Source organism: Cygnus olor, chromosome 20, assembly GCF_009769625.2.
Source record: "Cygnus olor isolate bCygOlo1 chromosome 20, bCygOlo1.pri.v2, whole genome shotgun sequence".
Lineage (NCBI taxonomy): Eukaryota > Metazoa > Chordata > Aves > Anseriformes > Anatidae > Cygnus > Cygnus olor.
Genome location: NC_049188.1, coordinates 11147489 through 11159474, shown reverse-complemented (window position 1 = coordinate 11159474; position 11986 = coordinate 11147489). Strand labels below are relative to the sequence as shown.

Below are 11986 nucleotides of genomic sequence, written 5' to 3'. Positions count from 1 at the left end.
GGCCAATCGGCTCTCGCCCCGGGCCGCGTCCCGCCCCCGAGGCCCGCTTTTCGCCCAACCGCGGCTCCCTATCCGATCCCCTCAGCCAATGAGGGCAGACGAAAGCCCGAAAAGGGGTTACTGGGCCAATGGAGCTCGGGGGCCGGGCGGCGCCGTGACTGACAGCTCTGCTCGCCAGTGCCCGGCGGCGGCGCCGGCCGAGGGGCCGCGCCCCGCGAATGGCAGCGCGAGGCGCCGGGCGGCGGCCGGGGAAGCCTCTGGGGCGCCCGGCCGCAGGTGGGCAGCGGCCAATGGGAGGCGGGGGAGCCGCTGACGGGCGGCGGGAGGGGCCAATGGCGCCGGGGGGGCGGGGTCAGCTGAGGACGCGGCAGGGCGCGGAGGTCGCGGCGGGCGCGTACCTCAGGCGCTGCCCCGCGGGCCCGGAGCCGCTTCCCGCGCACGGCCGGGCCGCCTCACGGCGCCTCACGGCTGGGCCGGTCCCGTCCCGTCCCGTCCCCGTGCCCCCGGAGCCGAGCGGAGCGGGACCGTTGCAGCGGCAGCCGCCGGGAGCGGCGGGGCTGAGCTCGGCGGGGACCCCGCGGCTGAGCAGCCCCGAGCCGGGCCGGGTCGCGCAGGGCCCCGGCGGCGCCCCCGGGCTCCCGTCAGGCGCCGGCCCCGTGCCGGGCGCTGCTTCCCGCCCAGCCGCCGCCTCAGCGCCGAAGTCCGTGCTGGTGAGGGGCGGTGCGGATCCGCTGGGTTCGGCTCCCTCGTGCCGTTAGTCCGTGCAGTGCCGGTACCGTTCCCTAAAACATAGAGGTTACAAAAAAAAAAAAAAAAAAAAAAACAACAACATAAACTCAGCTTTACCACTTCCCATTTAGCTGTATAAATACGCATCGCATCTGATCGGTAGCGTTATTTATAGCCTCGCGTTCTCAGAGCCGTGCCCGTGCCGGTGGTCGGAGCCGTAGGGGCTTCGCGCGCCTCAGCGGAGCGGGCGGCTCCACAGGAGGTAAACGACGGGCACTGACCTCGTGGGTGTGTCTGTGTGTGGGTGTGTGTGGGTGTGGGTGTGTGTCTGTGCGTGTCTGTGCGTATCTGTGTGCGTGTGCCCCTGCTGCGGGCCAGCCGCGGTGCTCAGGGTGCGTTGGTGACACCCCGCCCAGTCCCCGCTGGTGCCGTACCCCCTCCTGCGATGCCTCCTCTGAGCTCCCCTCCAAAACGCGAACGAAGCCATTGCGCTTCTGTACAGCGTGGAGGAAAGGAGTCTAAATGCGACAGGCTGTCGCGGTTCCTAAAATTGGAGTGCAAAATGTTCCTAAGAACGGGTTTGGGTACTCCTTGTCTTCAGAGAAAGTAGGCAAGAAAAGTTGCAGGAATTAAGATTGTTAAAACTTTTTGTTGTGTTTTTAGATGTTCATAGCTAATATTGCAGCCTGGAATTGTAGTGGAGTTTTGCTACCGTGTTTGCTTTCAAAACACAAACTTTATGTATATATAAAAAAGGTAGGTTTAGTTTACACCCTTTTATAATAGCAGGGTCTAGGCATAGGAAAGTGGTGTGAGGCCTGGAAGGCTTCTGAAATCCTCCGGCACATTTTCAATATGAACTCATTGTTCTGTTATGGCTCAATTTTATTACTTGGAAAATTTTTGCGATATCCTAATAAGCATTATTGTACTGAAATCTAGATTCTAAATGCATTTGCCAATCAATTTATCAGTGGCATTATTTGAGTCTAAAGATAAATAGTGTCTTCATTTCTTTTTTCTTCTGAAGTTAAGGGACCTGCTGAGCTAATTGGATCGCATGTCTTGAAACAATTAATTTTAAGTAGAGTTCAATTTCTACGGGTGTATTTGCTGAAAGTCTGTTATTTTCAGCTGCACTGCTGGGAAGGAAAGAAGAAATCCTCTGTCTTGTTTTTGCTGCCGAACTCTTGTTGAATTTATGGTCATAAACAAAGTGTTTGGTGATGTGTTAAAGGTCGACCTTTTCCTAGCATAAACTGAGAGTTTTGTAACAGCGGCGTGTTGAGAGGTGTTCATAGATGTGCATTTTGGTGCCTAATCTCTGCAGGCTCCTTATAGGTGAAGGGTAAAGAGGCATGCTGCGTTGCCATCTGAAGGAGTCTAGTCCAGGTGTGTCTGGACATCACCTCGGCATTTCTTTCTGGTGCCTATATGGAGCTTATAGAGAGAAGCTGCTGAAGGTAAGCATTTAATACTAAACAGTGTGTCCTTACGTGTGTGTTTTCCCAATGGATGGGGAATAATTCAGGCCTAGGCCTCTGGGAGCAGGTGTACCAGCTCAGACGGCCTCCAATCCGGCTGTTGGTTTATGTATTGCCACGAGGTGGTCGAGGGTAACTCCTAGGTCTGCTGTTTGAAGAGCAGGGTTTGTTGCCTGAACCAGAACACCGTAAGCGTGAAGACATTTCCCCCATACCTTTATCTAGTTACTGACTTTCTATTGTCAAAATCTTTTCCTAGTAGTTCTAGTGAATCAAATCCATGGTGACTATTTTTAGTTGGACATAAATGTCTTGTCCTAGAAATACTTCAAAAGTTTTGTTAGGTACTGTCATGTGCATGGATTTTCAGCAGTAAGAACAAAGGAAGTTAGCTGGGTTACAGTCCTGGCATTGGCGGTGATTCTCCTGACAGCTTTTGACAGGGCTACTGCAAGCCATAATTCCCAATTTCCATGTCTGTAAAGTGTAAGTAAAACGTGAGACCCCCATTTTTTTGGTTTGGCTAAGTGTCGCAACCACGTTATCCCAACCCCCTTTTTTTTTTTCCCTTTGAAGTTGAAGCAGCTCTTTTCAATGCAGTAGAAGACTGGTGAGATAGCAGCTGAAGGGATACACTTATCTTACGTGTCCATAAAGAATTATGTCAGATGCCAGTGTTGAAGGACCCACCCTAACAAGTATATCATCTTTCTACACTGAGTTTATAAACCCTTTTATTGGCGTCCTTGGGCTCTGTCACACTGTGAAGCTTAAATTTGTCAGCTCAGCTGCTTTTTAGGTGCTTCGTGCTATGGAAGGTAAGGGGGACAAGATCAAAACTGATTCGTGCTGGGGTATGTTTAAGGAAGATAAACTTTTAAAAGAATATTAAGGAAATGTGAAATTTGCAGACAAAAACAAGGCGCTGAAAATCTCTAGTAGAGCTTTTGTTTCCTCAGTACAGATCTGAGGTGGAAACCTGTTACATGAAGTAGTGTTAAATATTAATTGTATGAATCACTTTGCCTTAGAACACAGCTGCAGAACAGACGCGTTATGTACGCTGTTAAGTCAGTGCTTCCTTGTCATTTAATGCCTCTGTGTGAGAAGCATAAGTCAGCTGAGGGGAGCTCATCAGGGCTGGCGCACAGCTTTGGGCAAGAGTGCTTTGTGAGTAGTCCAGTGAGCTGAGCTGCTTGATGAGTGACTTGTCAAAATCTAATCGTAGTTCCTTGAACAAGGCAGGTGGAAGCACTGCTCTAGATCCTGCCAAAACCTAGTTTGATTGTGACTAATTTGTCATCCTCATCCCCAGCGATGCATGGAGATATACAATTGGTGACTGCTGCTGATGAAACATGACAGATCGATTCTAACCTCTTACTGGTGAAGATAGTTATTCATGGGGACGTGCATCTGTCCCTTGCGATTTTATTCACAGTACGAGTGCTGTAGAGCAGTAGCAAGCCTGCTTTTTGAGTATCAAACACTGAACACTGTATCTGTATTTGTTGGACGCTTAGCTAACCCCATTTAAACTACAGGTAAAAATAAATACTGTACACTGAAAATCTGCTGTGCTGAGTTTAGTATTTCCTCCTGACTCGTGGGAGACTCACTCTCCCCTTGAATTTGCCACTCGTTTTGCAGAAGTGTAATCTTTTTGACAGCCCTCCACATAAGGTTAGGTAGTGGGAGACAATGCGTGATCATCCCGTTCAACTTTCTGGTGCTCCTCAACAGCGTTTTAACTTGAAAATTCTTCACAAAAGATGGCGTTATATTGTACTGTGTGAAATGCTACAGTCCAGTTCCAGACGGACTGGTTTTTGTACCACAGGAGCTAGTTGTGAAAACAGGATTTTATGTAGTAGAATGAGTCTTTTTCATTTCATGGCTGAGTATTGTCCATAAGTGTCCTTCAGCACGTGTGTAGTTCTTTTTCTTATGGCTGCTTAATGCACGAAAAGTAACATTAAATGGAACAAAGCATAATAAAATGCTTGCATAGATTTCTCTGATGCACAAAAGGGGTACTCTGAGCTGCACTATTGATAATTTATAATGTGGGTGTTTGACAAGCCCACACATACCTCAGTATACGACTCTGTAGATACATTCTTCAGTATTCTGTAACACCCTGTTAATATTTTATTCATAAAACCTACTACTGAAGCCATTAAAGTGTCAGACAGTGTTAGTGCCTGTGAATTTGAGGGGTTTTGGCTAGTCAGGTAGATACCATCGTGTATGTTAGGACCACAATTTGTTTACAGCAAAGCAATAATATATGTTGATGTGTATTAGTCTTTTCTTTTGTGAAGAACAATTTTTCGGAGTCTTTGTCTTTGAAATCTTTTCCCTCTCTACAAAATTGGAAATGAATAAATTAATCTGTCTGCTTGTCCCAAGATTAGCTTTTGTTCTGTCATTGATTCCAGTGACAACAAGTTGAAGAAAACAATTGAATTGACGGTGTGCTTCCGTTCTTAGGCCTTTTGCTAAGCATTTTGTTTACAACATCATGGCTAACGGTCATGATTATTTCTTGTCCCGCTCTCAGTTGTACCAAAGCAAAGTGCACGCTAAAACTCACTGAGTCAGAATATCCCTGTTTTGACCCAGTACTCTGCAGGTCTGATTCTGTGACGTGCCGGGTGGGAGATTAAACCTGTAGGCTGTTAAGTTCTTGCAGATGATGATGCCTCAGTAAATACCAGTTAGTTTTGTTTATTCTGCCTTTGTAATGATAGCCCAAAGTCCAACCTGTTCTGTTTTTTTTTTTTTTTTTTCCCTCTCATTTTGAGTTTGGATTGCTTCTTAGTGCTTGTTCATGTAATGACTAATCTTGTCTAACGTAATGACTCAAAAATCCTTCACCACGTCAGAGTTCCTTAAGTGTTGTAGTGGACCGTGTTCATTCAGTATCAAAACAGACCAGTGTGTTATGGAAACGCTTAAAACCAGTAATTTTTAAATTGAGGTCTTTGTAGCAGGCACACCTATCCACTGCAGCAGGGCAGTTCTGAGAATGCAACTTAAACAGACCGTTTTTTTCACTGAGGTATGAAGAAGTGGTTATTCCCTGCGGTCTTGCAAGTCTTACTGTATCTCTTTGTCATACATAAATGTCAAGATGGAATATGTAGAAGGCCAAAACATCTGGAAAATAATAGGAAACGACCAACTTGCAGCCTGGTTCGTGACATTTCATTCCAGCGTTGTCTTTGGAATGTGACTGCTATAAACTGCAATAATGTAATGCTAATTAAACTTGTTTGCATAGGAGATTTGTTATAATTGGTGCAACTCAGAGCCTGTGCTTTATTAGATCATTATGGATACAGAAAAACAAGTTTCATGTTGTCTACAGACTTATGTCCATACATCTGACAGTAGACTTTGGTCCATAATGTCCATTTGGAATGGACTGTGTGAAGCCAAATCCTCAGTCTGTGTAAGCTGGGGTTGCTTCTTTCAAGTGGACCTCCGTGTTTGTTTTAATTTCAGAACCAAGATTCTTTGTCAACCTTCCTTTAATTGGAGGTGCTTTGTATTTATGCAAGGATAATTATGATATGCAGCGAGGAATACGTCTTCTACATTTGATAGACTTGGTAAAAAGAGGTTGTATTTGTATTCTTGCTGCCCCATAACTCTGAATACAGCATTCAGCAGCTTTGGAGTTTTCATGTGTTGCTTTCTTCCTGAAGCATGTTAACAGGTGATGAGGATGGCCTTCAGGCAGACTCATCAAATACATATGGCACGTTGCTTCAGGAGGGGATGGGAGGAAACATTTAAACTAGCCACTACTTTATGCACATGCAGGTATATAACTGGTAGTGATTAAATTATTCTTGACATAATAGTAAGGAGTTGTGCTTGTATAACAGCCAACAATCATTAGGTTGTATTATGGAGGAGTCCTAGTTTAAGAGCTCTTGCTGGTATGTTTCCACGTGAATTACTATGTGGCTTCTGGTGTTTGATTTGTTGATGGCCTCCGGAGGGCTCCTGTCAGTGTTCAGTATTAGCAGGAGAACACAGCAGGTATAGCATGAGCTACTTTGGCTAAAACGTCTTGTGAAGTTTAGTTAAGTGGTTGCTTTACATCGTCCTATACTGAAAATCAGATGTTTTTGGTGATGAAAATTCGTTATGTGTGCTTGGGAGCAAAAAATGTGGGTCTTAGATGTAACATACCATACAACGTAGCACATTGATATGTAAGTCATTAGGAGCTTTCACCAGTTTCTTTGTGAACATAGCCGAGATAGGTTCTCCGTTCCTTATAACCGAGGAATTAAGTAATGGTGTAGGAGTGGGAAGTAAAATTAATCAGGAAAAAACTGATACAAAGTTTTGCCAGGAATGTGAAGACAATCTTTCATTAAGTGGAAGGGGGAATTGAAAAGTGAAAGTACCAGATGCAAAACCAGAATTGATAACTGAGGAACATGGGTGCTTTGTAGCAAATAGCTTCCTAATCATACATGTGTCCTAAGTTTAAATAGGAGAAATACTCAATGTCTTTGATTTCTTTCATGTTTTATGAAAGATTGGAAATAGTTGGTATTGCTTACAGAAAAATGTTTTCTAAGTTATTTTAAGACTTTTAATGCTTTCCATAATTGTGCTTTTGTCATGATAGTATCACTTTAAGGGCTTTCCTTCACCAAAACAATTCATTTCCTACTGGAAGAACTAAAGCTTTTCAGCTGTCTGTCCAGCTTATCCTTCTGAACTAAATTTCTCATATCAAGATAACCAGCAGCAATACTTCCCTCAGGAGGTTTATATTAATTAGTTATGGATCACTAATTTTTGTGGCGTTGGTGCACCAGTCAGTCTTCAGAAAGCTGTCTTGTAGCCAGATCTGGCTGTTGGGGGTAGGGTGGGGAGGGATGGTGTTGTAGAGGGAGGATTTATGTTTTAAAAACACCTTTTACATGGCAGCAATTAAACTTGCACATTTACATTTTTGCATGAAGAGCTATGGGGGTAAATTTACCTTTGCACAGGTCCTTCTGGGAAGTTAGCTGCTTGTGGATTTCACATAGTGTTAACAAGGGGCCATATTATACACCGCTGAGCATATTTCTTCCAAAAATACCAATGCCGAGGAGAATACGTCATCCAAGAGCGATAGGGTGTTCAAATTGCGAGTCCATAAATCTCTTACATCTATGGGGTGTGTGTGCCTGCTGCACTGCTGGCGCTGGCTGAAGTGTCGCAGTTCGCATTGCCGTTGTCTGAAGGCTGCTCGTAGCTTTTCTTTTTCCCTGTGCTCCTAATGGCAATCAATTTAATCCGCTATAAAGGGAAGTGGGATTGAAAGAGTCTGTAAATGAGACCCTGAGGTGATACAGTAGCAGCCTGTGGCCTTGAAAAGAAGTGTGTGCATCTGAAGAGAAACTATCTGAACTGACAGCTGCCACTCGGAAGCCACTGTTGCAGCGCTGTGTGCCAGTGCACGTCAGCAAAAAGGGGGCTCTTGTCCCAGCCTCCGTTTGCCTCTGTGTGGCTGTGCAGCTCAGCAGATTCCAGAGGATTTATCAGCATCCGAATTTTCACATCTGCCTCATGCAAGCTTTTCTGGATCACTTCTGTTAACTGGTTGGTGGTTGCGTGGCTTCCTGTCCGTTGGCAGGGGAGCACTTGGCTGCTCCCAGCGACAGCTCTGTCTGTTGGGTGACTGCTGGGCCTTCTCGTGCTCAACTCCTGCGGCCCTTGCCTTGCCCGTGTGTGTCACTGCATAGCTTTGTGCGTGTGTGCATTTCTGTCTCTTGGTGCTATGCGTGGAGAGATGGGCTTGGTGAGAACAAGAGGTGGGAGCTAAGCATGCATTTGTTGCATTTTCTACTCTGCAGCCACAACATTGGCCTCACTCAGTCCCTGATGGCCTTCCATCTCCTCAACGTCACTGGCTGTGTTTAAGGGAGTGGAAAGAAAATAAGGTGCTGTGTTGATCGTGTATCCCCAGCTGGAGCGTGGCTCAGGCTTCATTTAGTCTCTCACTTAGCCAGAGAAAGGTGGTTTAAATTTATCTGTTGTGCATTTTTGTTTGTTTTCTGTAGCACTGAGTTGTCTGCAAGTGCCATAGCACTGTTACAGCCTTTGACGAACCATTTGCCTTACAAGCAGGTGAAAAGGACATGAAGCTGTTGAGTCACTTCAGTCTAATCCCAAGTAGTGCCATAGGAGCTTGGGAATGGCTTTGGGTTTGTACAGAAATAAATGACAGGATAGCGTCGTTTTAAAGAACCTCCTAGCAGCCATCTTAGGCAGCTGAACTTCTTTTCACTGTTGCTTAAGACAAAACTGTTTTCATATTACTATTAGAGAAGGAAAATTATAAGGATAGAGTCATGCAGGAAGCTCATTAAAATGTAAACACTGAAATAATTGGGTGATTGGGCATTGATTCTGTCCTCACCCCCTCACTCACTTTATGAGCTGCTTTGTATTAAAAGTAACATGTCTGCAGGATGATGCACCAACATCTGTTATTGCTGAAACAAAATGATTTCCTTTTTCTTTCTGCATTCTTCCAACATCTGCATGTGGAGATCTCCTGTATATTAATAATTTGTAGCACTGATTGCTCATTTGCAGGAAAAATGCATCTAAGGGTAAGGAGATCTATCTTTGTTGTTACGGGGAAAGTTCTGGTGTGGAATTTTGTCTTGCTATTCACTTTTATTAGGTAGTAGGTGACTGTTCACCAAAGAAAAGGACTAACGTTAAGACACTTACAGGCTATAGCCTGTCTGTCTGTATGGCCTATCTTACACAATTAAAACTATGCAAAGAACTTGCCCAATTTCCCATTCTTGGAATGCTTGCAGACAAATTACTACTTTTTAAAAAGCATTTAACGTTGAAAATGCTCTTTTTTTGTTGTTGTTGGGACTTTGAGTTCTAACTTTATGCATTGACCCAAGAAATTGATTATAAATGTATATTGCTGCCTGCTTGCTAGTTTCAATCTCTCTGGCTGTGATTGTTCTGGTAAGAAGCAGTATGTTGTATGTTTGTTTTCTGGTTTGGGTGTTCGCTGAAGTATTTGTAGTCATAAGTATCAATTTTAAAGTTCAGTGTGTTTAGGAATGTGACTATCACTTTCTCAGTACTTGAACTAGAAAAGCACAACTGCAGAAATGTTCATCAGAAGCAAATAAAAAAGACTGGACAAAAGATTTGAGAAGAATGTCTAGAAATCTTTCCTCTTCTCTAATCATCGTGTCATTAATTCTATCTTCCAGTCTTCAATCTGCTTTCTAGTTGGGAAGGTGCATGCTTAAATCTTTCACGTCCTGGAAAATGCTTGAGCTTAATTTTAAGCATGTGCGTAAGTTACATTAGTTAATTGACTCAGAACTATTTGCTGAAATCCTGCGCAGTGTCCGGCTGAATTGGAATTGCAATGTCAATACTGCGGTAAATAAGGTAAACACGGGTGTCTGGCTTTGCTCTCAACTTATCGCTGCTTTTGACTTTTAGTCATTTTCTGGTATACAATTGAAATCAGAACTATTTTTTTTATTGTGCCAAAATGTATTAAGTTACACAAAAGAATCCATGTTATAGTAATCCCGCATATATACAGGAAAGGAGCGCCAAGCGTGTGTGGCAGATGGTTTCAAAGGAAATCCTCGAGAGCTAGGATTAAAAAGCAATTTTCAGCAAGTTTAAAATGGGTCTCCATATTTGGGTCACGGATGTTAACTCTTTCGTTGCAAACAAATGAGGAAGAAATCTTGTAGGTTTATTATGGAAGTGTTTCTCTCGATTAAAGCTGACCGGTGTGCTGTGCCGAAGGAGGAAATGAGAACGTCAGTTGCTTCTGTTCCTAGCGCTGTTGTTCTAACCACAGTGGGAAGCAGAGGTGCAGCGTACAGAGACAATGGCATGTTGCAAGTTCATGGGACTGATGCAGCTAGCAAACATTGGCAGCTTGTTTGAAAATAATGTATATGTGGCTTCTTCAATTTTTTCTGCCCACCCACACAAATTTATATAAAGACAAACATATTGTGGACTGAAAATACTCAGTGTTTTTTTTTTGTTGTTCAGAAATTGGAATTTTCCAGGACACGCAAGGCATAAAGATTAAGGTACCTCAGTGCTATTTTGCTTCAAATTTCTGAACTCTGTTCCTGGCAAGTTTTATTAATTTCATTGGTCTCTAGATCCAAATTTTGTATTTTTATGCCTCTTGTGGGTAATCCTGTTTCTTTCTCCTACACATCATTTTTCATTTTAAACTTTGTGATACATAATTTTTGGTATGTTAGAAATATCAGGTTTCTGCCTGGTTTCATACAACAAATTGTACTTGCTTTTGAAATTTGAAACACTGAATATTGAAATCTTAATATAATTTCAATATAGTATTTTTCTATTTCTTTTGGATAAGTTTGATCTATTATAAATAAACAACTGAACAGCAATACAAGAATGTTTTGTTCAGTCCTACACAGAAGTGAACATGTGCTCAGAGTTTTGCTTGGAAGTATGTCTGTGCTTACAAATACAAACAAGCCTGTGTTTTCTCAGACATTGTTTTAGGGAGCACATTATTTTTAAAATCAAGCTACATTTGGTTATATTCTAATGTCAACAGCACCATGCAAGCAGTGTTCCAGCTGCAGCTGTTTACATCGGTGGTGTTTGAATAACCAGAAATATTGCCAATATGATGCATAAAAACGAGCACTTTGTATTCTGAGATCAAGACGAGACACTGGGTTTGTAGCTGGTATAAAAAGCGCAGCACGTTGGAGATTATTGGCTTTAGCCAACTTACACCAGCTAGTAAACATATTAGGAGCGTAATTCACATGTCGGTGCTCCTTTATACACTTCTCACAATGTAAAGGAAAGTTGTTTGATATGAAATAATTTCTTTTAAAGACTTTTATATTTTCAAGGCAGAAATTAAGGTTAGACCGTGAGCAATATTTGTCACTAAACGTGATGTGCAGTAACTGCGATTATTTTGTGTTCCCAAAGCTAAACAGGATGTATTTTGAATAGACTTGGCCAGCTTTCTGAACGGAAGTGCCTGATGCTCTGCTAAGTGAATTATAGAATTAATTGCTGGTTTAAATTTCAGCCCATGGAGAAGTTAATTGCGTTCCTCTTTGGCTATTATATTAGCCACATGTTAACAGCAAAGGACAATGTGCTTCTGAAAGGGCATCATAAATGTCCTGCTGGGATAACTAACTGCAGATATATCTACAAACTGTTAATTAACAATGCTAAATAAGAGGTTTTCTACAGCACTCATCTAAGATACATCGAAGTTCCTATCTGCTATTTAGAAAGGAAAATTCAGCTGATGGATGAAAATAATGTCACCAGGTATCTGTCAGTGCTCTGTTCTACCAGAGCTGGAAGGCCCCAGTGGACTCACCACTGGCTTTTAACTGAAGTTGAATCTGTTCTTCTAGGTCCTTGTTTTTGATCATCTCCTATGAGAAATTTATGTGTACATCTTGAGTGAAGCTGTCTCGTCATATCAATCTTACCAGGTGTTTTTATTTGTTGTATTTATTAGTTCAGATGATTATTCCAGCAAAAGAGAAATTTAGTCTTTTTTTTTTTTAGGGGTAATGATTGGCTCTTCAAATTCTTGAGGCATCAAGGCAAGGACTAAGCATAAATAATATGTGCAATATTGAATAAGAATATGAATTTGCAAATTAGAGGCAAAATTCTGCATCTCTGGTAAGACAAAGAGGGTGAGAGAGGCTATGAGGAAG

The 11986-nt window shown here is 42.9% G+C and overlaps 1 protein-coding gene across 17 annotated transcripts in view; it reads left to right on the top strand.

Annotated features, from left to right (window-relative positions):
- The first annotated feature begins 157 nt into the window (after positions 1–157).
- LYRM9 (LYR motif containing 9) overlaps positions 158–11986 on the top strand; it is a 35999-nt gene continuing 24170 nt past the window's right edge. For 2 of the 17 annotated variants that reach the window (XM_040532476.1, XM_040532462.1), the window contains exon 1: positions 391–710. The gene's annotated coding sequence lies outside the window, so the exon portion shown is untranslated. Of the gene's footprint in view, positions 277–390; positions 773–827; positions 992–2059; positions 2193–9646; positions 9666–11986 lie in introns of those variants that run through there. The other 15 variants (XM_040532473.1, XM_040532474.1, XM_040532470.1 and 12 more) reach the window with 13 other exon arrangements.